This window comes from Delphinus delphis, chromosome 20 (assembly GCF_949987515.2).
Source record: "Delphinus delphis chromosome 20, mDelDel1.2, whole genome shotgun sequence".
NCBI lineage: Eukaryota > Metazoa > Chordata > Mammalia > Artiodactyla > Delphinidae > Delphinus > Delphinus delphis.
In genome coordinates, this window is record NC_082702.1 from 4,118,229 (window position 1) to 4,142,555 (window position 24,327).

General features: G+C 45.6%; 1 protein-coding gene, 1 long non-coding RNA gene and 1 pseudogene across 2 annotated transcripts in view; 2 read left to right on the forward strand and 1 right to left on the reverse strand.

Moving 5' to 3' along the window:
* The window catches only part of LOC138413908 (uncharacterized), an 81,396-nt gene extending 60,106 nt beyond the window's left edge, over positions 1-21,290 (reverse strand). The window contains exon 1 of the long non-coding RNA XR_011246295.1: positions 21,165-21,290. This is a non-coding gene — a long non-coding RNA (uncharacterized lncRNA). The remainder of the gene's footprint in view (positions 1-21,164) is intronic.
* Positions 1-24,327, forward strand: part of LOC132416835 (NACHT, LRR and PYD domains-containing protein 2) — a 1,001,898-nt gene that overhangs the window by 618,694 nt on the left and 358,877 nt on the right.
* LOC132416979 (leukocyte immunoglobulin-like receptor subfamily A member 1) lies at positions 8,623-13,610 on the forward strand (annotated as a pseudogene).

The following is a 24,327-nucleotide window of genomic DNA, read 5'->3' on the forward strand; positions in this document are numbered from 1 at the left end:
AACTTTGAATAGACTGATCACTACGACTGAAATAGAATCTGGCATTGACATATACACACTACCAAATGTAAAACAGATAGCTAGTGGGAAGCAGCCGCATAGCACAGGGAGATCAGCTCGGTGCTCTGTGACCACCTAGAGGGCTGGGATAGGGAGGGTGGGAGGGAGACGCAAGAGGGAGGAGATACGGGGATATATGTATATGCATAGCTGATTCACTTTGTTATACAGCAGAAACTAACACACCACCGTAAAGCAATTATACTCCAATAAAGATGTTAAAACAAACAAAAAAAACCTCCCTGCAAACAAACACCCAGGACTGGATGACCTCATGAGAGAATTCTGCCAAACATAAAAAGAAGATCTTACGCTGAGCCTTCTCAAACACTTCCAAAATACTAAGAGGAGGAAACAGTCCCAAAGGCATCGTCTGAAGCCACAATCACCCTGATACCCAAAACCAGACAAAGACACTGCCAAAAAGGAAAATTACAGACCAATATTTCTGATGAATATAGATGCAAAAATGCTTAACAAAGTATTAGCAAACCGAATCCAACAACACATAAAAAGAATCACACACCATGATCAAGTTGGATTCATGCCAGGGTCACAAGGCTGGTTCAACATACACAGATCAATCAGTGTCATACAACAGATCAACAAAAGAAAAGACAAAACCGATTCCGCACTAGGAACTCCAGTTGGAAGAGCCAGGTGCGAGGCCTCTGCACGTGGCCCCCTGGGAGCAAGTGAAACCAGACTAAACACAAAGGAAAAAAGAAAAAGCCATCGCAGAGCTGTGACTATTTTCAAGGCTACTGTTTTCCTCTGTGAAACACACTGCCTTTGGGGCAAAACAAGGAAGAAGCTGGTGATTCTCAGGTGCAGCACAGAAGGACAGCCACTGCAGGCCAGCCTCCCCAACTCTGAAGGCACTCCAGCCGTGTGGCTGACAGGGTCTTGGTGCTCCAGCCGGGTGTCAGGCCTGAGCCTCTGAGGTGGGAGAGCTGAGTTCAGAGACCACCAGAGACCTCCTGGCCCCATGAAATATCGATCGGTGAGAGCTCTCCAACAGATCTCCGTCTCAACGCTAAGACACAGCTCCCCTCAACGACCAGCAAGCTACAGTGCTGGACACCCCATGCCAAACAACTAGCAAGACAGGAACACAACCTCACCCATTAGCAGAGAGGCTGCCTAACATCATACTAAGCTCACAGACACCCCAAAACACACCACCAGACATGGTCCTGCCCACCAGGAAGACAAGATCCAGCCTCATCCACCAGAACACAGGCACCAGTCCCCTCTACCAGGAAGCCTACACAACCCACTTACCAACCTTACCCACTGGGGGCAGACACCAAAAACAATGGGAACTATGAACCTTCAGCCTGCAAAAAGGAGACCCCCAACACAGTAAGTTAAGCAAAATGAGAACACAGAGAAATACACAGTAGATGAAAGAGCAAGGTAAAAACCCACCAGACCAAACAAATGAAGAGGAAATAGGCAGTCTACCTGAAAAAGAATTCAGAGTAATGATAGTCAAGATGATCCCAAATCTTGGAAATAGAATGGAGAAAATACAAGAAACGTTTAACAAGGATCCAGTAGAACTAAAAAGCAAACAAACAATGATAAACAACACAATAAATGAAATTTAAAATTCTCTAGAAGGAATCAAGAGCAGAATAACTGAGGCAGAAGAATGGATAACTGATCTGGAAAATAAAATAGTGGAAATAACTACTGCAGAGCAGAATAAAGAAAAAAGAATGAAAAGAATTGAGGACAGTCTCAGAGACCTCTGGGACAACATTAAACGTACCAACATTCAAATTATAGGAATCCCAGAAGAAGAAGCGAAAAAGAAAGGGACTCAGAAAATATGTGAAGAGATTATAGTTGAAAACTTCCCTAATATGGGAAAGGAAATAGTCAATCAAGTCCACGAAGCACAGAGAGTCCCATACAGGATAAATCCAAGGAGAATCATGCCAAGACACGTATTATTCAAACTATCAAAAATTAAATACAAAGAAAAATACTAAAAGCAGCAATGGAAAAGCAACAAATAACATACAAGGGAATCCCCATAAGGTTAACAGCTGATCTTTCAGCAGAACTCTGCAGGCCAGAAGGGAGTGGCAGGACATATTTAAAGTGATGAAAGGGAAAAACTTACAACCAAGATTACTCTACCCAGCAAGGACCTCATTCAGATTTGACAGAGAAATTAAAACTTTTACAGACAAGCAAAAGCTAAGAGAACTCAGCACCACCAAACCAGCTTCACAACAAATGCTAAAGGAACGTCTCTAGGCAGGAAACACAAGAGAAGGAAAAGACCTATAATAACAAACCCAAAACAATTAAGAAAATGGTAATAGGAACATACATATCGAATATTACCTTAAATGTAAATGGATTAAATGCTCCAACCAAAAGACACAGACTGGCTGAATGGATACAAAAACAAGACCCATATATGCTATCTACAAGAGACCCACTTCAGACCTAAGGACACAAACAGATGAAAGTGACGGGATGGAAAAAGATATTCCATGCAAATGGAAATCAAAAGAAAGCTGGAGTAGCAATTCTCATATCAGACAAAACAGACTCTAAAACAAAGACTATTACAAGAGACAAAGAAGGACACTACATAATGATCAACGGATCAATCCAAGAAGAAGATATAACAATTATAAATACTTATGCACCCAACACAGGAGCACCTCCATACATAAGGCAAATATTAACAGCCAAAAAGGGGAAAGCGACAATAACACAATAATAGCAGGGGACTTTAACACCCCACTTTCGCCAACGGACAGATCAACCAAAATGAAAATAAATAAGGAAACACAAGCTTTAAATGATACAGTAAACAAGATGGACTTAATTGATATTTATAGGACATTCCATCCAAAAACAACAGAATACACTTTCTTCTCAAGTGCTCATGGAACATTATCCAGGATAGGTCATATCTTGGGTCACAAATCAAGCCTTGGTAAATTTAAGAAAATTGAAATTGTATCAGGTATCTTTTCCGACCACAACACTATGAGACTAGATATCAATTACAGGAAAAAAACTGTAAAAAAATACAAACACATGGAGGCTAAACAATACACTACTAAATAACCAAGAGATCACTGAGGAAATCAAAAAACACCTAGAGACAAATGACAATGAAAACACGATGGCCCAAAACCTATGGGATGCGGCAAAAGCAGTTCTAAGAGGGAAGTTTATAGCAGTAAAATCCTACCTCAAGAAACAAGAAAAATCTCAAATAAAAAACCTATCCTTACACCTAAAGCAATTAGAGAATGAACAACAAAAACAACCCAAAGTTAGCAGAAGGAAAAAAATCATAAAGATCAGATCAGAAATAAATGAAAAAGGAATGAAGGAAATAATAGCAAAGATCAATAAAACTAAAAGCTAGTTCTTTGAGAAGATAAACAAAATTGATAAACCATTAGCCAGACTCATCAAGGAACAAAGGGAGAAGACTCAAATCAATAGAAGTAGAAATGAAAAGGAGAAGGAACAACTGACACCACAGAAATACAAAGGATCATGAGAGATTACTACAAGCAACTCCATGCCAATAAAATGGACAACCTGGAAGAAATGGACAATTTCTTATAAAAGCACAACCTTCCGAGACTGAACCAGGAAGAGACAGAAAATATAAACAGATCAATCACAGGCACTGAAATTGAAACTGTGATTTAAAATCTTCCAATAAACAAAAGCCCAGGACCAGATGGCTTCACAGGCAAATTCTATCAAACATTTAGAGCAGACTCAACACCTATCCTTCTCAAACTCTTCCAAAATATAGCAGAGGGAGGAACAATCCCAAACTCATTCTATGAGGTCACCATCACCCTAATGTCACAAAAAAAGCAAACTACAGACCAGTATCATTGAAGAACATAGATGCAAAAATCCTCAACAAAGTACTAGCAAACAGAATCCAACAGCACATTTAAAGGATCATTCACCACGATCAAGTGGGGTTTATCCCAGGAATGCAAGGATTCTTCAATATACGCAAATCAATCAATGTGATATACGATATTAACAAATTGAAGGATAAAAACCATATGATAATCTCAATAAATTCAGAAAGAGCTTTTGACAAAATTCAACACCCATTTATGGTAAGAACTCTCCAGAAAGTAGCCATAGAGGGAACTTACCTCAACATAAGAAAGGCCATATATGACAAACCCACAGCCAACATCATTCTCAATGATGAAAAACTGAAATCATTTCCACTAAGATCAGGAACGAGACAAGGCTGCCCACTCTCACCACTATTATTCAACATAGGTTTGCAAGTTTTAGCCACAGCAATCAGAGAAGAAAAAGAAATAAAACAAATCCAAATCGGAAAAGAAGTAAAGCTGTCACTGTTTGCAGATGACATGATAATATACATAGAGAATACTAAAGATGCTACCGGAAAACTACTAGAGCTAATCAATGAATTTGGTAAAGTAGCAGGAGACAAAATTAATGCACAGAAATCTCTTGCATTCCTATACACTCATGATGAAACATCTGAAAGAGAAATTAAGGAAACATTCCCACTTACCATTACAACAAAAAGAATAAAATACCTGAGAGTGAACCTACCTAAGGAGACAAAAGACCTGTATGCAGACAACTATAAGACACTGATGAAATAGATTAAAGATGATACAAACAGATGGAGAGACATACCATATTCTTGGATTGGAAGAATCAACATTGATAATGACTATACCACCCAAAGCAATCGACAGATTCAATGCAATCCCTATTAAACTACCAATGGCATTTTTCACAGAACTAGAACAAAAAATTTCACACTTTGTATGAAAAACAAAAGACACCGAAGAACCAAAGCAGTCTTGAGAAAGAAAAACGGAGCTGGAGGAATCAGACTCCTTGACTTCAGACTATACTACAAAGCTACAGTAATCAAGACAGTATGGTACTGGCACAAAAACAGAAATATAGATCAATGGAACAGGATAGAAAGCCCAGAGATAAACCCACACACATATGGTCACCTTATCTTTGATAAAGGAGGCAAGCCTATACAATGGAGAAAAGACAGCCTCTTCAATAAGTGGTGCTGGGAAAACTGGACAGCTACATGTAAAAGAATGAAATTAGAACACTTCCTAACACCATACACAAAAATAAACTCAAGATGGATTAAAGTCCTAAATGTAAGGCCAGACACTATAAAACTCTTAGAGGAAAACACAGGCAGAACACTCTATGACATAAATCACAGCAAGATCCTTTTTGACCCACCTCCTACAGAAATGGAAATAAAAACAAAAATTAACAAATGGGACCTAGTGAAACTTAAAAGCTTTTGCACAGCAAAGGAAACCATAAACAAGACGAAAAGACAACCCTCAGAATGGGAGAAAATATTTGCAAATGAAGCAACTGACAAAGGATTAATCTGCAAAATATATAAGCAGCTCATGCAGCTCAATATCAAAAAAACAAACAATCCAATCCAAAAAAGGGCAGAACACCTAAATAGACATTTCTCCAAAGAAGACATACAGGTTGCCAACAAACACAGGAAAGGATGCTCAACATCACTAATCATCAGAGGAATGTAAATCAAAACTACAATAAGGTATCACCTCACACCAGTCACAATGGCCATCATCAAAAAATCTACAAACAATACATGCTGGAGAGGGTGTGGAGAGAAGGGAACCCTCTCGCACTGTTGGTGGGAATGTAAATTGATACAGCCACTATGGAGAACAGTATGGAGGTTCCGTAAAAAACTAAAAGTAGAACTACCATATGACCCAGCAATCCCACTACTGGGCATATACCCTGAGAAAACCATAATTCAAAAAGAGTCATGTACCACAATGTTCACTGCAGCACTACTTACAATAGCCAGGACATGGAAGCAACCTAAGTGTCCATCGACAAATGAGTGGATAAAGAAGATGTGGCACATATATACAATGGAATATTACTCAGCTATAAAAAGAAACGAAATTGAGTTATTTGTAGTGAGGTAGATGGACCTAGAATCTGTCATACAGAGTGAAGTAAGTCAGAAAGACAAAAACAAATACCATATGCTACCACATATATATGGAATGTAAAAAAAAAAAGGTTCTGAAGAACCTAGGGGCAGGACAGGAATAAAGACGCAGACGTAGAGAATGGACTTGAGGACACGGGGACGGGGTAGGGTAAGCTGAGACTAAGCGAGAGGGTGGCATTGACATATATACACTACCAAATGTAAAATACATGGCTAGTGGGAAGCAGCCTCATAGCACAGGGAGATCAGTTCATGCTTTGTGACCACATAGAGGGCTGAGATAGGGAGGGTGGGAGGGAGACGCAAGAGGGAGGGGATATGGGGATACACGTATACACATAGCTGATTCACTTTGTTATACAGCAGCAACTAACACAACAATATAAAGCAATTATACTCCAGTAAAGATGTTTAAAAAAAAAAAACACAAAACCACATGATCATCTCAATAGATGCAGAAAAAACATTTCATAAAATTCAACACCCATTCATGATAAACACTCACCAAAGTGAGTACAAAGGCGACATATCTCAACATAATAAAAGCTATTTATGATAAACCCACAGCCAACATAATACTCAATGGTGAAAAGCTGAAAGCCTTCCAGCTGAATTGTGGAACAAGACAAGGATGCCCACTCTCACCACTTCTGTCCAACATAGTTTTGCAAGTCCTAGTCACAGCAATCAGACAAGAAAAAAGAAAAAGGTATTCAAATTGGAAGCAAAGAGGTAAAAGTGTCATTGCATGCAGATGGCATGATACTCCATATAGAAAACCCTAAAGACTCCACACAACAACTATTAGAACTGATAAGTTAATTCAGCAAGGTAGCAGGATACAAGACTAACACAGAGACATCTGTTGCTTTTCATTCCACTAACAGTGAAATATCAGAAAAAATGTAAACAATCAATCTCTTAAAATTGCATCAAAAATAAAATACCTAGGAGTAAACCTGATGAAGGAGATGAAAAACATATACTTTGAGAACTATAAAACATTGATAAAGGACACTGAAGATAATTCAAAGAAATGCAAAGATATCCCATGCTCTCAGATTGGAATAACTGATACAGGTAAAATGGCCATACTACCCAAAGCAATCTACAGATTTCACACAATACCTATCAAATTACCCATGACATTTTTCACAGAACTAGAACAAATAATCCTAAAATTTATATGGAACCACAAAAGACCCAGAATTGCAAAAACAATCCTGAGGAAAAAGAACAAACCTGGCGCCATAACCCTCCCAGACTTCAGACAATACTACAAAGCTACAGTAAACAAAAGAGAATGATATTGGCACAAAAACAGACCCAAGGATCAATGGAACAGATGTGAGAGCCCAGAAGTAAACCCATACACCTATGGTCAATTTTAGTATTCGACAAAGGAGGCAAGAATATACAACGGAGAAAAGACAGTCTCTGCAACAAGTGGTGCTAGGCAAACCGGACAGCTGCGTGTAAAAGAATGAACTTAGAACATTCTCTAACACCATATACAAAAAAAAATTCAAAATCAATTAAAGGCCTAAATGTAAGACCAGATACTATAAAACTCCTAGGGAAAAACATAGGCACAATACTCTTTGACATAAATCACAGCAATATTTTTTTTGGATCCGTCTCTTTAGAGTAATGGAAATAAAAAATATATATAAACAAATGGGGTCTAATTAAACTTAAAAGCTTTTGCCCAGCAAAGGAGACTGTAAACGAAATGAAAACACAGCCTACTCACTGAGAGAAGTATCTGCAAACGATGGGACCAACAAGGGATTACTTTCCAAAATATACAAACAGCTCACGGAGGTGAATATCAAAAAACAAACTACCAAGTTTAAAATGGACAGAAGACCTAAACAGACATTTCTCCAGAAGACATACAGATGGCCAACAGGTACATAAAAAGACGGTCTACATCACTAATTATTAGAGAAATGCAAACCAAAACCACAGTGAGGTTATCACCTCTACCGGTCAGAATGGCCATCATCAAAAAGTCTACCAATAATAAATGCTGGAGAATGTGTGGCGAAAAGGGAACCCTCCTACACTGTTGGTGGGAATATAAATTGGTGCAGCCACTATGGAGAACAGTATGGAGGTTTTTTAAAAAACTAAAAATAGGGCTTCCCTGGTGGTGCAGTGGTTAAGAATCTGCCTGCCAATGTAGGGGACAAGGGTTTGAGCCCTGGTCCTGGAAGATTCCACAGGCCGCGAAGCAACTAAGCCTATGAGCCACAACTACTGAGCCTGAGCTCTAGAGCCCGCGAGCCACAACTACTGAAGCCCGCGCGCCTAGAGCCCGAGCTGTGCAACAAGAGAAACCACCGCAATGAAGAGTAGTCCCGCTCGCCGCAACTAGAGAAAGTCCGCAGGGAGCAACAAAGACCCAACGCAGCCATAGATAAATAAATAAATTTATTAAAAAAAAAAAAAAAGAGTTACTGTCTGGGGGACAAGAGGTGGGGAGGAGCAGAAACGACTCAGAGGTCTGGATGGAGAGGAATGACCAGAAGGTGCTGCTGTGGATAGAAACAAGGAAGTCAGAGAGGAAGGGTCTGTGAGAAACAAAACCGCGTTCCCAGTGCAGGAGGCAGGTGGTGGTTCCTCTGTGTGTCAGTTGACAGGATTAGAAATATCCCCCCGAGCCTCTTTCTCCCCTGGAGTCATCCGTTCTGTGACAGCCCCACCGGCTCCGCTAGACAAGCAAGGCAGACAGCGGAGGAGCCCTCAGTGCTTCACCCGCTTCCACCTCACATACAATGAACCCATCCAACAGCCCTGGCCCGAAGCCCCGCGAATCCATGACCCTGGTCCAGCACCACAGTCAAGCTCGGCGGCAGACTCAGGACTGGTCGCTGCAACCCAGCACCTCCTTCCTGGCTCTTCCACCCCAGGGCCTCACTCCCAGCTGAGGAATTTGATTCTCATGGCCCCAACCTGATCTACTGCAGGACCCTCCCCTAAAAATAATTCTTCCAGGGTCTCCACCTGCCTTCAAGTAAATTCCAAGTATCTCCACATGACATTCCCTGAGGCTGACGATCAGAAGGGGCTGACCTCTCAGGACCAGCGAAGCTAACTCCTACCTCAAAGCAAGCTCCTCCCAGTTAACCACCTCCCCTCCCCAGACGCACACCTGAGTTCTCACCACACTTGTGTCTTCTCAAGGGGTCATCTTTGAGCCGATTATGAAAACCACAGACCCCTTTCCAAACCACCTAGAAGTCTTCCTGATTCATCCCACTCAACTGCGAATGTATTTTGTTGTAGGATTTCTGGAAGCGTTACAGAAGAAAACCTCATCAACCACTTAGATACTGACCCACTCATCACCTAGTGGTCAAATGGTGCTGGAGCTCTATCACTGTTTATTACCACCACAGTCCTCCCACAGTCCAATCCCTGCGGAGCGGCGACCATCTCAGCACAGCTGTGTGTTCATACCTTCCTTTCCGGAAAATTACCCTCTTGTCTCAAGCATAAAATCCAGGCACACTTGCAGGGTGCACTAGACCCTGTAGGACCAGGGCCCAGCATCCCCTGAACTCCAGTGCTCAGAACAGCTCCCCCTCTTCCCGGCCCAGGGTGCCGGCCCCTCACCACTCCTGTGCTAAGCTCTATCAGCTTGGGTCTCTCCTTCTCCAGAAAGTCCCCGCACTTCCATCACAAGCTTGCTGGGCTTCCACCTGTCACTGTGCCTCACTGTTTTTCTCCTTCTGTACAACTGAACAAAACTAGACCCAAATTATTTATTGTCTAAATAGGTATTGTCTGGTGTCATCATCAGAGCTCCATGAGTCCAGGGAAAGAACCGGTCACCGTCACCAATGAATCTCATGTCTGGATATAGTAACTGCTCAATAAACGTTGGAAGGAAGGAACAAATTTTGCATTTTCAGCATCTCGGGAAAGGGAAGGGGCTTCTCCAAGGTCACACAGGTTCTATGAAAACCAAAATCAGAACTGGAACCAAGCAGTGCGCTGGGCGGTGCCACGCATGTGTCTCTTGCTTCCACGGTGTTTGGACTGAACAGACCCAAGGGCGCCCCTTCCTCCAGACTCGGACCACCCTCCAACCTTTTTTCCAGTCACAACCTTGGAATCACCCACTCAGCTCTCCTCGCCCTCCGGGACCAGCCAACACCATTTTCTGAGCTTAGCTCCTTACTGCCGACCAAGCAGGAGCTCCCAGATTCGTCACAATTACTCCGCCAGGTGGAGGCCGCAGTCACCCGCCTGGTAACGTGCGTCTGCCGCTCTCCCACACCTACCTGTCTCTGCGCTTCTCTTCCCACACGACGCAGCAGCTCGCGAGGGCGTGAGACATCGTTTCGCGAACGGGCCGAGGAGGAGCCGGAGGGCCCGAGCTCACTGGAAAAGGCAAAAGCAGCGCTGTGGCCGCGCCCTCTTCCAGGACGTGCCGAAGCCGTCCCAGGAGCGTGGGAAAGCCCAGGACGCCGTGGAAGCCGCCCGGCTGACGGAGAAGAACCTGCGCCAGGCCCTGTGGGTCCGCAGGCCCTGGGCTCTGCCCGCGCAGACTCCACCTCTGGACTTCCTGGAGCCACTTCCTGGATGAGCAGGTGAAGCTCATCAAGAAGATGGGCGACCGCCTGACCAACCTCCGCAGGCTGCTCGGTCCCCAGGCTGGGCTGGGCGAGTGTCTCTTCCAAAGGCTCAGCCTCAGGCACCACTAGGAGCCCCTGGAGCCCAGCGGCCTGTGAGGAGCCCCTCTGGGCTCAGGGCTTCTGCCTGCAGCCTGTCCCTGCAGCCACTGGGCAGCTTGTTAACCGCCCGGGAGCCCTCTCCGCGCCCTGGGCGGAGCCAAAACTGCGCTGCTCCTAGGCCCTGCCCTGCATCCTCAACTTCCTGTCCCGGGACGAGTGTCACTCTCTGGCTTTGGGTTTGGCCCGAGGAGAGGCAGAGTGCGTGGGGTCTGGTGAGACCCACATGTGGTCTGGAAGGTCCCAGAGCCTGCTGTCTCCTGGGCCCCATCCTGCAGGCAGAGCAGCGTGAGGCCCTGGGGGGCTGTTCCTCTTTCTGAGCGGCTGCTATGAAGGAACCCGACGTGTCACACACAGCCTGCACCTTGTCACCCCCCGTGCATCTGTCTGTCCTGCTGGCTCTGTGGACTTTGTGAGACACCAGCACGGCTGGAGACCATGGGAGGCACAGCCACGACCCCGACCCTCACTGCCCTTCTCTGCCTCTGTGAGCTTTGGGGAAGGGAGTGGGGAGGGGGCCCCTCTCCTCCCAGGTCTGAAGCTGAGAGACCCCAGGTCTCAGGAGATCAGTGGGGGCAGAAATTGTGGGGGAGGAAGGATGTGCTCAGCCCCAGATCTGACCCCAGAACTCAGGGCACAGACCAGGCCTGGAGCATCTATGATGTGTGCTGGGGGATGGGCGCTCACAGGGAACTCTCTCCCAGGGCTGAGTCAGGGCCCGTGGATCCAGGTCCAGGTAAGTGAGGCCTCCCAGACCTCCTGCTTCAACCCAACAACCCCCTGGTCATCTGGGGGGAACTCAGCAGGTCTGAAATGATGCTGACCTGTCTGGGAGGGGCCTGGGGAATGACAGCTGGGGAAACTGACGGGAGAAGGGCACCCCTAACTCTTCAGGTCTGATCCCTTTCCAGGGGTCCTCCCCAAACCCTCCATCTGGGCTGACCCAGGTATCATGGTCACCAAGGGAAGCCCTGTGACCATCTTGTCTCCGGGGTCTCTGAGGGCTGATGTCTACCGTCTGTATAGAGAGAGGCCCTCTGGACTCTGGGAGGCTAAGGCCCCACAGGACTCCAGTAACAAGGCCAGTTTCCCCTCTGAATCCTCGAACTCAAGCACTGCAGGGCAGTACCAGTGTGTCTATCACTGCAGGAAAAACAGGTCAGACTGGAGTGACCCCCTGCCCCTGGTGGGGACAGGTAGCAGGGAGGACCCGGGTCCCCTCCCACTGCGGCAGCGTCCTTACAGGCAGAGGGAGCAGAGTGTGGGCTCAGGGGCACGGACGTCTCCCCTCACAGCCCACACCTGCGGTGAGCGGGCTGAAGGCCCCCCTTTAACCCAGCCCCTTGCCCTCCCTCTCAGCAGCCGCGCCCTGTGGCGGCCTCAGGAGGGGGCGTGTCCCTGGCAGCTCACAGTTTGCAGCGGGCACTCTGCACCTGCTGAAGGAGGGCGGCGCCGACCCGCCTGACGCTGGACATCGAGGACCCATGGGACGGGACAGGCCGTGTGCCCTGTGGGCGCCCTAAACTCCTCCCGTCGGGGAACCCGCGGATGCTATGATTCTCCCAGCTCCCTGCACATGTGTGGTCACACCCCAGTCACCCTCTGCATCGCCAGGTCACACGTGAGGGCCCCCAGCCCCACCGTTTCCTGGACCCCTGACCTGAGCCTTGTGCCCAGTGAGCCCTGGGGTGATGGGGGGTCAGGGGCAGTGGCCTCCCGGGGCAGAACCACTGGCGGGAGGCCTGAGAGGGACCAGGAGAGCTCTCACTGCAGCCCCAGTGAGCAGTGTGGGGTGTGCGTCCCCCTCGGTGCCACTGTCCCTTCTCTGCAGGGGTGTACAAGTAGCCCTCCGTCTCAGCCTAGCCGGGCTCTCTCGTGCTCCGTGGAGACAGGCTGATCGCCAGTGAGCAGCCCCTGTCCTGCCCCACGTCCTGACTGTGCTGTCAGGGTGCTGGGCCCAGAGCCACCCCTGGTGGTGATGGGGTCCTGGGAGGGGTCCTAGAGCAGACACTGAGACAGGGCAGTGGTCCAGGGAGAGTGAGTGAGAAAAATGGAGCAGGTGCCGGGAGATAAGAGAGACCCACACAGAGGGGCTGAGAGCAGCTGAGAGGGGGTCACAGACAGGGTCCCTGGAGAGAGGATGGTGGTCCCTCAGCTCAGGGTCAAGGGTGTGTTGGGGGTGGCTCTGTACACATCACGACCTTCCTCGCCCCCAGGAATGTACAGGAAACCCTCCCTCTTAGCCCAGCTGGGGGCCTCAGGAACCAGCAGAGAGAACGTGACCCTGCAGTGTGGCTCTGAGGTCTGGTCCGATCCCCTCCATCTGTCCAAGGAGGGGTCACTCACTCCTCTCCAGCACCTTCGTCTGCAGGACACGGCTCCACCCTTTCAGAACAACTTCACCTTGAGTCCCGTGACCTCAGCCCACAGTGGGACCTACACGTGCTACAGCTCACTCAGCACCTCCCCCTCCCTGAGGTCACAGCCCAGCGACCCCTGGAGCTCCTGCTCTCAGGCGAGGAGCCCCCTCCCCATATCCATCGAGGAGCCAGACCCTCGGCTCACAGCCCTGTCCCAGGGCAGCTCTGAGCTGGAGGAGAAGAAGGGGGACGCAGGGACGTCAGCCACAGGTGGCCCCACCCCACGGAGGGAGGGACAATACAGGGGGAGTCCCTCTCCCTCTACTCCACTCACCCCACCCCAGGGTCCAGGCAGTGCTAGGTGTGTGCAGAAGAGAGACCGAAGAGCGGAAGCTCTGAACTTTGAGGGAAGACGTGGAGCTAAGAACAACATGAGGATCCAGACACGCGCCACATCCTCCTTCTGTCCTTGTTCCAGGCAGCACTGGGGGCCTGCAGACTCTCACCCACATGCACGAACGCCATGTCTGCTGAGTAACAGAGTCCTTCCTCTTAGCCTAGAAGAGACACAGTCTCCCCAGTCCTGGGCTGAACTTCTGTTAACCCTTCCCCACTAAACCTTTACAGAAGGGTCGCTTCCCACTGGACCTGGGGCTGGGAGTGGAGATGAAGGAAGGAGGGGGCTTCATGTCTCAAGTATAACTGAGGTCACTGGTGCCTATTGGGTGGTCATAGTGAGAAGAAATGCATGAAGGGGAAGATGCCCAGCTGAGAGAGGGAGAGAAGAGCAGGTGCCCTGCTCACCTCTGTCTGGGTGCTGATTCCTAGGAGCACTTAGAGTCATCACGGCACCTATGGAATCAGCCCCACCATATGAAGGGCAGAGTGAAGGTGGCCTCTCATTTTCGGGTCAGGGAGGTGGTGGGATTCACTGGAGAGCTACATGTAAGTCATCAAATTAGAACACTCCCTCACACCATATACAAAAATAAACTCAAAATGGTTTAAAGACCTAAATATAAGACATGACACTATAGGACTTCCCTGGTGGCGCAGTGGTTAAGGACCCACCTGCCAATGCAGGAGACACGGGTTCGAGCCCTGGTCTGGGAAGATCCCACATGCCGTGGAGCAACTAAGCCCGTGCACCACAACTACTGAGCCCGTGCTCTAGAGCCCGCGAGCCACAACTACAGGGCCCGCGTGCCACAACTACTGAAGCCCACGCGCCTAAAGCCCGTGCTCTGCAACAAGAGAAGCCACTGCAATGAGAAGCCCACACACCACAGTGAAGAGCAGACCCCGCTCGCTGCAGCTAGAGAAATTCCTTGCGCAGCAACGAAGACTCAACACAGCCAAAAATAAATAAATAAATAAATTTTTAAAAAAGACATGACACTATAAAACTCCTAGAAGAGAACAAAGGCAAAACACTCTTTGATATAAATTGTACCAATATTTTCATAGCCTTATTTATTTTTTTGGCCGTCCCGCGCCTCTTGCAGGATATTACTTCCCCGACCAGGGCTTGAACCTGCGCCACGGCAGTGAAAGTGCTGAGTCCTAACCACTGGACCACTAGGGAACTCCCAACTGTACTAATATTTTCTTAAATCAGTCTCCCAAGGCAAAAGAAATAACAGCAAAATAAACAAATGGGGCATAATCAAACTTAAAAGCTTTTGCCCAGCAAAGGAAACCGTCAACAAAATGAAGACACAACATACGCAATGGGAGGAAATATTTGTAAACAATGCGACCAAAATATACAAACTGCTCATATGACTCAAAGTCAAAGAAATAGACAACCCAATCAAAAAATGGGCAGAAGAACTAAATAGACATTTTCCCAAAGACATACAGACAGCCAACAGGCACATGAAAAGATGCTCAACAACGTTAATTACTAGAGAAATGTAAAGCAAAACTACAGTGAGGTATCACCACGGTACAGTCACCAGGGCTAACGTCAAAAACTGCAAATAATAAATGCTGGAGAGGGTACGGAGAAAAGGGAACCCTCCTACACACTTGGTGGGAGTGTACATTGATGCAGCCACTGTGAAAAACAGTAAGGAGGATGCTCAAAAACCTCAAAGTAGAGCTACCACATGATCCAGCCGCCTGGGCATATGTCTGGAGAAAACCATAATGTGAAAAGATACGTGTACCTCAGTGTTCATAGCAGCACTATTTACAAGACAAGCCACATAGCCAAGACATGGAAACAGCCACAGTGCCCATCAACAGGTGATGGATTAAGAAGATATGGTATATATATGGTATATATATACACATACATATATATACGTAATGGAATATTATTCAGCCATAAAATATGAAAATTGCCATTTGCAGCAGCATGGATGGAACTAGACAATAGTATGTGTAGTTAAACAAGTCAGAGAAAGACACATACTATATGATATCACTTATATGTGAAAAATAATACAAAGAAATCTGTACACAAAATAGAAACAGACTCACAGACATAGCAAACAAAATTATGGTTACCAAAAGGAAGAGATGGGGGCAGGATAGAAATTAAAAGTATGGGATTAACAGATGCAAACTACTATATGTATAATAGATAAGCAACAAGGAGTTACTGTATAGCACAGAAAATTATACCCAATATCTTGTAATAACCTATAAAGGAATATAATCTGCAAATCACACACACACATCCACACACACACAAAAGAATCACTATGCTGTACACCTGAAACTAACAATATTGTAAATCAACTATACTTCAATTTTAAAAAGAAGTATAATTGATATGACAGATGACAGAAAATGCAAAAAAAGAACTACAGGTACCACAAATAGTCAAAGAATCTTGAAAAAGAACAAGCTGGAGGAATCACTGCCAGATTTCAAAATATACTACAAAGATATAGTATTAAAACAGTATGCTGGGCTTCCCCGGTGGCGCAGTGGTTGGGAGTCCCCCTGCCGATGCAGGGGACACGGGTTCGTCCCGCGGTCCGGGAAGATCCCACGTGCCGTGGAGTGGCTGGGCCCGTGAGCCATGGCCGCTGAGCCTGCGCGTCCGGAGCCTGTGCTCCGCAACGGGAGAGGCCACAACAGTGAGAGGTCCGCGTACCACAAAAAGAAAACAACAACAGTATGGTAATAGAAAACAACAAACGGATATATAGACCAACGGAACAGAATGAAAATCCTAGAAATAAACCGACCCGTGTGTAGTCAACTAATATTTGACAAGAGAGTCAAGAGTACACAATGGGTAAAGGACAGTCTCTTCAATAAATGGTGGTGGACATATATACAATGGAATATTACTCAGCCATAAAAACAAACGAAATTGGTTATTTGAAGTGAGGTGGATGGACCTAGAGTCTGTCATACAAAGTGAAGTAAGTCAGAAAGAGAAAAACAAATACCATATGCTAACACATACATATGGAATCTAAAAAAATAAAATCGTTCTGAAGAACCTAAGGTCGCAGACGTAGAGAATGGACTTGAGCACATGGGGAGGGGGAAGGGTAAGCTGGGATGAAGTGAGAGAGTGGCATGGACATATATACACTACCAAATGTAAAACACATAGCTAGTGGGAAGCAGCTGCATAGCACAGGGAGGTCAGCTCAGTGCTTTGTGACCACCTAGAGGGGTGGGATAGGGAGGGTGGGAGGGAGACGCAAGAGGGAGGAGATACGGGGACATATGTATATGTATAGCTGGTTCACTTTGTTATACAGCAGAAACTAACACACCACTGTAAAGCAACTACACTCCAATAAAGATGTTAAAAATAAATAAATGGTGTTGGAAAAACGGTGTATTGACGTGCAAAGCACGTCATTAGACCTTTCCTTATCTTGCCACTACATTTTGCATTAGAACATTTACGATTTACCCTCTTAACAACTTTCAAGTATATACTGCATTACTGCTAATTATAATCACAATGCCGTGCATTAGATCCCCAGAACTTATTCATCCTCTACCTAGAAGCCTGAAGAACTGTAGTTGGTTAATTTTGCCTGCTGTATTATATACTGGAAACATCCTTGTAGTATCTTATCGTCTATATGTGCAAGTTCTTCTAGGTTTTATACGGCAAAAATCTCCTGGGTAGCATAAACATATTTGAAAATCTAAGGGATAATGATGCATTTCTTATTTAATGGACTGTCTTATTTTGTATAACCAGAAACAATGTGGAGTAATTCCTTTTGTCCCAGACCTTCACTAACACGGGTTACTGTCAGACTTTAAAAACAGTTTGCTAGTCTCACATTCAAGATATTGAATTCTTAGATTAAAATTTCCCCAAGAAATCTCCAGGCCTAAATGGTTTTACTTGCAAATTCTAGAAAACATGTAAAAACAATAATATTAATTCTACTCAACCTCTTCTAGAAACTAGATGAGGAGGAAATGTTGTATTAATTTATGAGGCCAGACCAACTCTCATAGTAAAAGTAAAGAAAACGAAAACAAAATGAAACAAAAATTTGCAGGCCAGTCTCCCTCATGAGCATAAACACAAACATCTTCAACAAAATATTAGCAAATCAAATCTAACAACATACTTTTAAAATACTACACCACATCCAAGTGGGGCTTATCCCAGGAATGCAACATTGGCTTGATATTCAAAAATCAAGAAACCAGGGCTTCCCTGGTGGCGCAGCGGTTGAGAGTCCGCCTGCCGATGCAGGGAACACGGGTTCATGCCCCGGTCCGGGAAGATCCCACATGCCATGGAGCAGCTGGGCACGTGAGCCATGGTCGCTGAGCCTGCGAGTCCGGAGCCTGTGCTCCGCAACGGGAAAGGCCACAACAGGGAGAGGCCCGCCTACCACAAAAAAAAAAAAAACAACAAACAACTGGACAGAAGACCTAAATAGACACTTCTCCAAAGAAGACATACACATAGCCAAGAGGCATGTGAAAAGATGTTCAACATCACCAATTATTAGAGAAACACAAGTCAAAACCACAGTGAGGTATCACCTCACACTGGTCAGAATGGCCATCATCAAAAATCTACAAATAATAAATGCTGGAGAGGGTGTGGAGAAAAAGCAACCTTACTACACTGTTGCGGGGAATGTAAATTGTTGCAGCCACTATGGAGAACAGTGTGAAGGTCACTTAAAATCTAAAAGCAGAGTTACCTTATGATCCTGCAACCTCACTCTTGGGCAGATATCTGGAAAAAACTCTAATTCAAAAACATGCATGCACCCCAAGGTACCTAGCAGCACTATTTACAACAGGCAAGACGTGGAAGCAACCTTAATGTCCATCGACAGATAGATAAAGAAGATGTGATATATGTATAATAGAGTATTACTCGGCCATAAAAAAGAATGAAATAATGCCATTTGAAGCACCATGAATGGACTTAGAGATTATCATATTAAGTGAAGTATGTCAGAAAGAGAAAGACACATATCATGTGATTTCACTTATATGTGGAATCTTAAAACATGGTGCAAATAAACTTATTTATAAAACAGAAATACACTCACAGACACACAAAACAACCTTATGGTTACCAAAGGGGATAAAGGGGGAAGGGATCAATTAGGAATTTGATATTTGCAGATACACACTACTTTACATAAAATAGATAAACAACAAGGACCTACTGTATGGCACAGGGAACCATGCTCAATATCTCATAAAAATCTTTAACGGAAAGAATCTGAAAAAGAATATGTATATATAAGTGAATGACTTTGCTATACACTTGGAACTAACGCAACATTGTAAATTAACTATATTTCTATTTAAAAAAAAAAAAAAAAGAAGTAATCTTGCCCCCACTGCGGGTGAGGGAGAACCCTAGTCCCCTTAAGTGGAGGATGCCCTGGTGTCTAGGTCTGTGGTCTCTTCAAGTGCTGACTAATGGCATTCTCATTTCTCTCATTAGAGACTGTGACAGATATCTGTTTAGTCTTCTCATTTTATTTCCTGTGTAGATTAGCTATTGTTTCTATTTTCCCATTTCTGGTCTCACTAGGATGCATTCTAGAAAAATTAATCAACGCTTCAGGCAAGATGGCAGAACAGCAAGTCCCAGCTCTCATCCCCGCACATAAACAGTGACAAAAGTACGGTATTTGGGGAAAATAAATTTTATGCGAACTGCAGGATCCAGTTAGCAAGGTGCGACACCTCGAATGAGCATAGAACCAAGAAAAACCACTTTGAAAGGATAAAAGGAGCAGTTCCCTCCCCCGTCCCCCCTCCCCCAAGCTGGCACCCTCAGCGCTGAGAGCCTCCTCCGTTCGGCCCAGGCCAGAGGGAGTCAAGCTGCACCCACAACCCCAGGCTCCGGGCACTGCCTCACAGACCTCCTGGCCTCTCATCTCACTCAGAGCCCGAGGCCACAGGCCCATGTGGGGGCAGCAAAAGAGGAAGAGAGGGACAGGTGCTGTAGTAGCCGGCAGAGCCTGGCAGGATGGAGAGGAGGACCGATCCTGAGACTTCTCCCTCAGGAGGAGGAAAATGGAGCCCGCCCCCACCCCCGCCATCCCCCGCACTCCTCCAGGGGAAGCGGGGACACGGTGAAGGCACACAACTAGGAATCCTTCCCCAGGAGGGAGGGATGTGGAGCTGCACGTCCACAGAACACGTCTGAGAGGCTCCAGAATCTCTGACTGGGCTGGTCTGCAAACTCCGACCATAAAGGCTGGAAGAGGTGGCTGTTTCTTCCAACACACAGACACCAAAGCAAAGCTGTAAGACACACGAAGAATCAGGGAATGTGACACTGCCGAAGGCAAGACATAAACCGTAACAGATGCAGGTCTATCAGACGCCTAACTGTTCAAACTAACTGTCTCAAAGAAGCTCCGTGAGCTATCTTCCACAAGGGTGCCAAGAACACACAATTGGGAAAGGATAGTACTTTCAATAAATGATGCTGGGAAAACTAGACGCCCACATGCAGAAGAATGAAACTGGACCCTCAGCTCACACCATATATAAAATCAAGTCAAAATGGACCAGAGACTTAACCATAAGGACTGAAACCATAAAACTACAAGAAGAAAGCATAGGGGAAGAGCTTCTTGACGTGAGTTTGGACAATGGTTTTTTGGATATGACACCAAAAGCACAGGCAACAAAGACAAAAATAGACAAGGGGATTGCATCATATTAAAAGCTTCTACACAGCAAAGGAAACAGACAACAGAGTGAAACGGCAACATACAGAATGGGAGAAGATATTTGCAAACCATGTATCTGATAAGCAGCTACTTGTCAAAATATACAAGGAGCTCACACAACTCAACGCAAAGCAGTAACAACCCAATTTAAAAAACAGGTAAAGGACCTGAATAGGCATTTCTCAAAAGAAGACATTCCAATGGCCAAACAGTACAGGAAGAGGTGCTCAACATCACTACCCTCAGGGAAATACAAATCAAATCCACAATGAGAGATCACCTCACACCTGTTAGAATGGCTGTTATGAAACAGACAAAAGAGAACAAGTGTTGGGCTTCCCTGGTGGCACAGTGGTTAGGAATCCACCTGCCAACGCAGGGGACATGGGTTCGAGCCCTGGTCGGGGAAGACCCCACGTGCCACGGAGCAAGTAAGCCTGTGTGCCACAACTACTGAGCCTGCGCTCTAGAGCCCACAAGCCACAACTACTGAAGCCCGCGGGCCTAGAGCCTTTGCTCCACAACAAGAGAAGCCACCGCAATGAGGAGCCCGCGCACCACAAGGAAGAGTAGCCCCCGCTCACCGCAACTAGAGAAAGCCCACGCACAGCAACGAAGACCCAGCGCAGCCAAAGATAAATAAATAAGTTAATTAAAAAAAAAGATAACGAGTGTTGGCAAAGTTGTGGAGAAAAGAGAACCCTATGCATTGTTGCTGGGAACACAAATCGGTGCAGCCACTGTGGAAAACAGTATGGAGTTTCCTCAAAAAATTAAAACTAGAACTACCTACCATAGGATCCAGCAATTCCACTTCCGGGTATACAGCCAAAGCAGATGAAACCACGATCTCGGAGACATATCTGCACTCCTATGTTCACTGCAGCATTATTCACATTAGACAGGATATGGATACAACCTCAATGCCTGTCGAAAGATGAAGAGATAAAGAAAATGTGAGATACGCACGCGCGCGCGCACACACACACACACTGGAATATTATTCAGCCTTTAAAAAGAAGGGAATCCTTCCGTTTGGGAAACGTGGATGAAACTGGAGGACATTATGTGAAGTAAAAGAAGCCAGACACAGACAGACAAATACAGCCCGAGCTCACTTCCCTGGGGGATCTAGAATAATCAGGCTCATAGAAACACAGAGGAATGGTAGTTGCCAGAGGCTGGGAAAGGGGTCAGTGGGGAGATGCTGGTCACGGGGAACAAAGTTTCAGTTACGCAGTCGAGTCACTTCTGGAGATGTGATGTATGGTGATGTGACTACAGTTCACGATATTCCATCGTAGACTTGAAATTTGCTTACAGGATAGACCTTAAGTGTTCTCACCACACACACACTCCCACACAAATGTTCAGTATGTGAGGTCATGGATATGTTAATTAGCTTAATTGTGGTGATTATATCACAAGGTAAGTGTATATAAAAACATCAAGTGGGACTTCCCTGGCGGTCCGGTGGTTAAGAATCCACCTTCCAATGCTTGGGACGCAGGTTGGATCCCTGGTCAGGGAACTAAGATCCCACATGCCACGGGGCAACTAAGCCCACAAGCTGCGACTACTGAGCCCATGCACTCTGGAGCCTGCGCACGCAACGAAAGATCCCGCCTGCCACCGCGAAGATCCTGCGTGCCACAACTAAGACCCAACACAGCCGAGTAAATAAATAAATAAATAAATGCTTTTTATAAAATAAAAACATTAAGTTGTACATCTTAAATATACACAATTTTTGTTACTTATATTTCAATAAAGCTGAAAATGTTTTCTTTCATTTAATTACACCAAGCACATTGGTAGTTATTCCATCTCTAATTTTAGGCTGTTACTCCCATGTTAACATATGTATTTACATTTTTATTTCTAAACAGCTATGCATTCTCCTCCTCCATTAGAGAAGACAATGTTCTCCTTATACTTCACCTGAAATCTGGGTACTCTATATACGTGCATGTGCGTGTGCACATCTGTGTGCCTGTGTGCACACGTGTGGGTGCATCTGTGGGTGCGTGTACTAGTTGTGTTAGTTAATTTTTCAGTGCTTTTCATACCATTTTTTTCTCATATGACATCTCACTTTCTCCTTTACATCTCTTAGTATTCCTTTCACCGAGTGTGAAAATAGTAAAATATCTAAGAACTTGCGTCTCTGGAAATGCCTTCTCTCACTCTCATTCTCTCTTTATCAAGTTACTTGAAAACATTTCTTATTTCAAACTAAGTGTGTGACTCAACTACTGGGAGAGGAACATACAGGTGATGGGAAAGGGCTCCATCCCCACCAGAACCCTCCTTCTCTCTCAGGAAGACGCAGCCTGACGTGGTGGGCTGAGCGGAGTGGACACAGCTCCCGCAGGTCACATGTGGTGGCTGGAACCTCCTCGCAGTTAGGGATTCACCCTCTGATGAGCCTTTCACTTTTGTCCCTTAAAAATAATTTGGCTCAAAAAAAAAAAAAAAAAAAAAATAATTTGGCTCAGTGTAAAATTCTTCCCAATTAATTCCCTGAAGGTATTTCTCCAGTATCTTCTGGCATCGCCTTTGGGTACGGGGTAGTCTGGTCCCAATGAACTTGTCATTCTCTTAATGGTCATTTGCATTTACTACAGGAAGTAGTTTCAGGACATTTGTAGGGCCTCAGGACAGTCGTCCTTGATTTTTTTCAGTTGAAATGTTCACAAAATAGAATTAACCGTTTCGAAGCATACAATTCACTCTGAGATACTTTTTTTTTTTAATTTGACCTTCATTTTCTTAATTTACCATGAAGGGTCAAGACACAGATGTCACTTTTAAATACAGGCGTCCTAGCACTTAGTTGCCCTGTCCTCATCTCTGAAAAATGTTCAATTCTTCATTTCTTTGGCCGTTGTTATACGTCACGACCTTTCCTTCTGACACTTACAATAGATATGACGTGGGCCCTCCTCATTCTATTCCCCAAGTATCTTGAATTTCCATTTCTGGTCTCTCTAAGCTTCATTGTGGAACATTTCCTCGATATTGTATTCAGTTCCATAACTGGTCCCTCAGCTGTCTTGTCCTTGATGGGGTGACGTTTTTTAATGTGTTCATCCTACTGGATTTGTCATCTCTACCTTTTCTAACTCTAAATACCTGCCCTTTCTTCTATAAAATAATCCATATGGTTGCCTCCCTTTATTTTTCAGATACTTAAACACGCTTAATTTAAATCGACTGTCATATTTCCCTACTGATTCTTTTTTTGCATATTTTTATTTCAGCAAAGCCACTAATTGTGTTGTGATACAATCAAGATATTCACATCAAGTATGATCTACATTTTTTTCACCTCTTTATTGGTTTCCTACTGATTCTGTTTCCTTGCCTAGGACACCCCCATTCGTCAGCAGACGGCTGTCCGTAGCACTGTCATCATTACTAGGGTCACTGTGATGTCCATTCCTGTTAAAGGCTCTGCCCTCACACCCCCGGTCTCTCCTAGAAGGCTTCTCCCGGGGCTGTCCTGGGAGTCAGGCTGACCAGGGGCGACTGCTGCAGCTGCTCTGCCCCGTGCTGCCCACCGTCTCAGACTTAGCATCTGCTCACAGCTGTGGCCTCAGGGATGTTGCAATGGGACCCTCACACTCTCACGAGGGTGGACGCCCAGGGCTGACAATCGTGGACTGAGTCTGTTTCATGCCACACAGGGGAGGTGGCTCAATGCTGACCACGGGCTTGGGGCAGTGAGCAGAGCTATCCCAGTGCCCGTCCAGAAAGGCGGGGAAGTGGGGCCGCAGCTTCAACCTCCACCTGGAGCCCTGACCCCTCCCTGCCTGTGAGGACCTGGGTCCCTCTCTCTGTCCACACAGGTGGGAACCTCCTCCCTATGACCCCCTTGATGATCCCGGTCAGCGGGGCCCACTCAGCCTAGTTCCCTCTTCTTTGGTCTGGTTCCCTCTCCATTTGGGGAACTT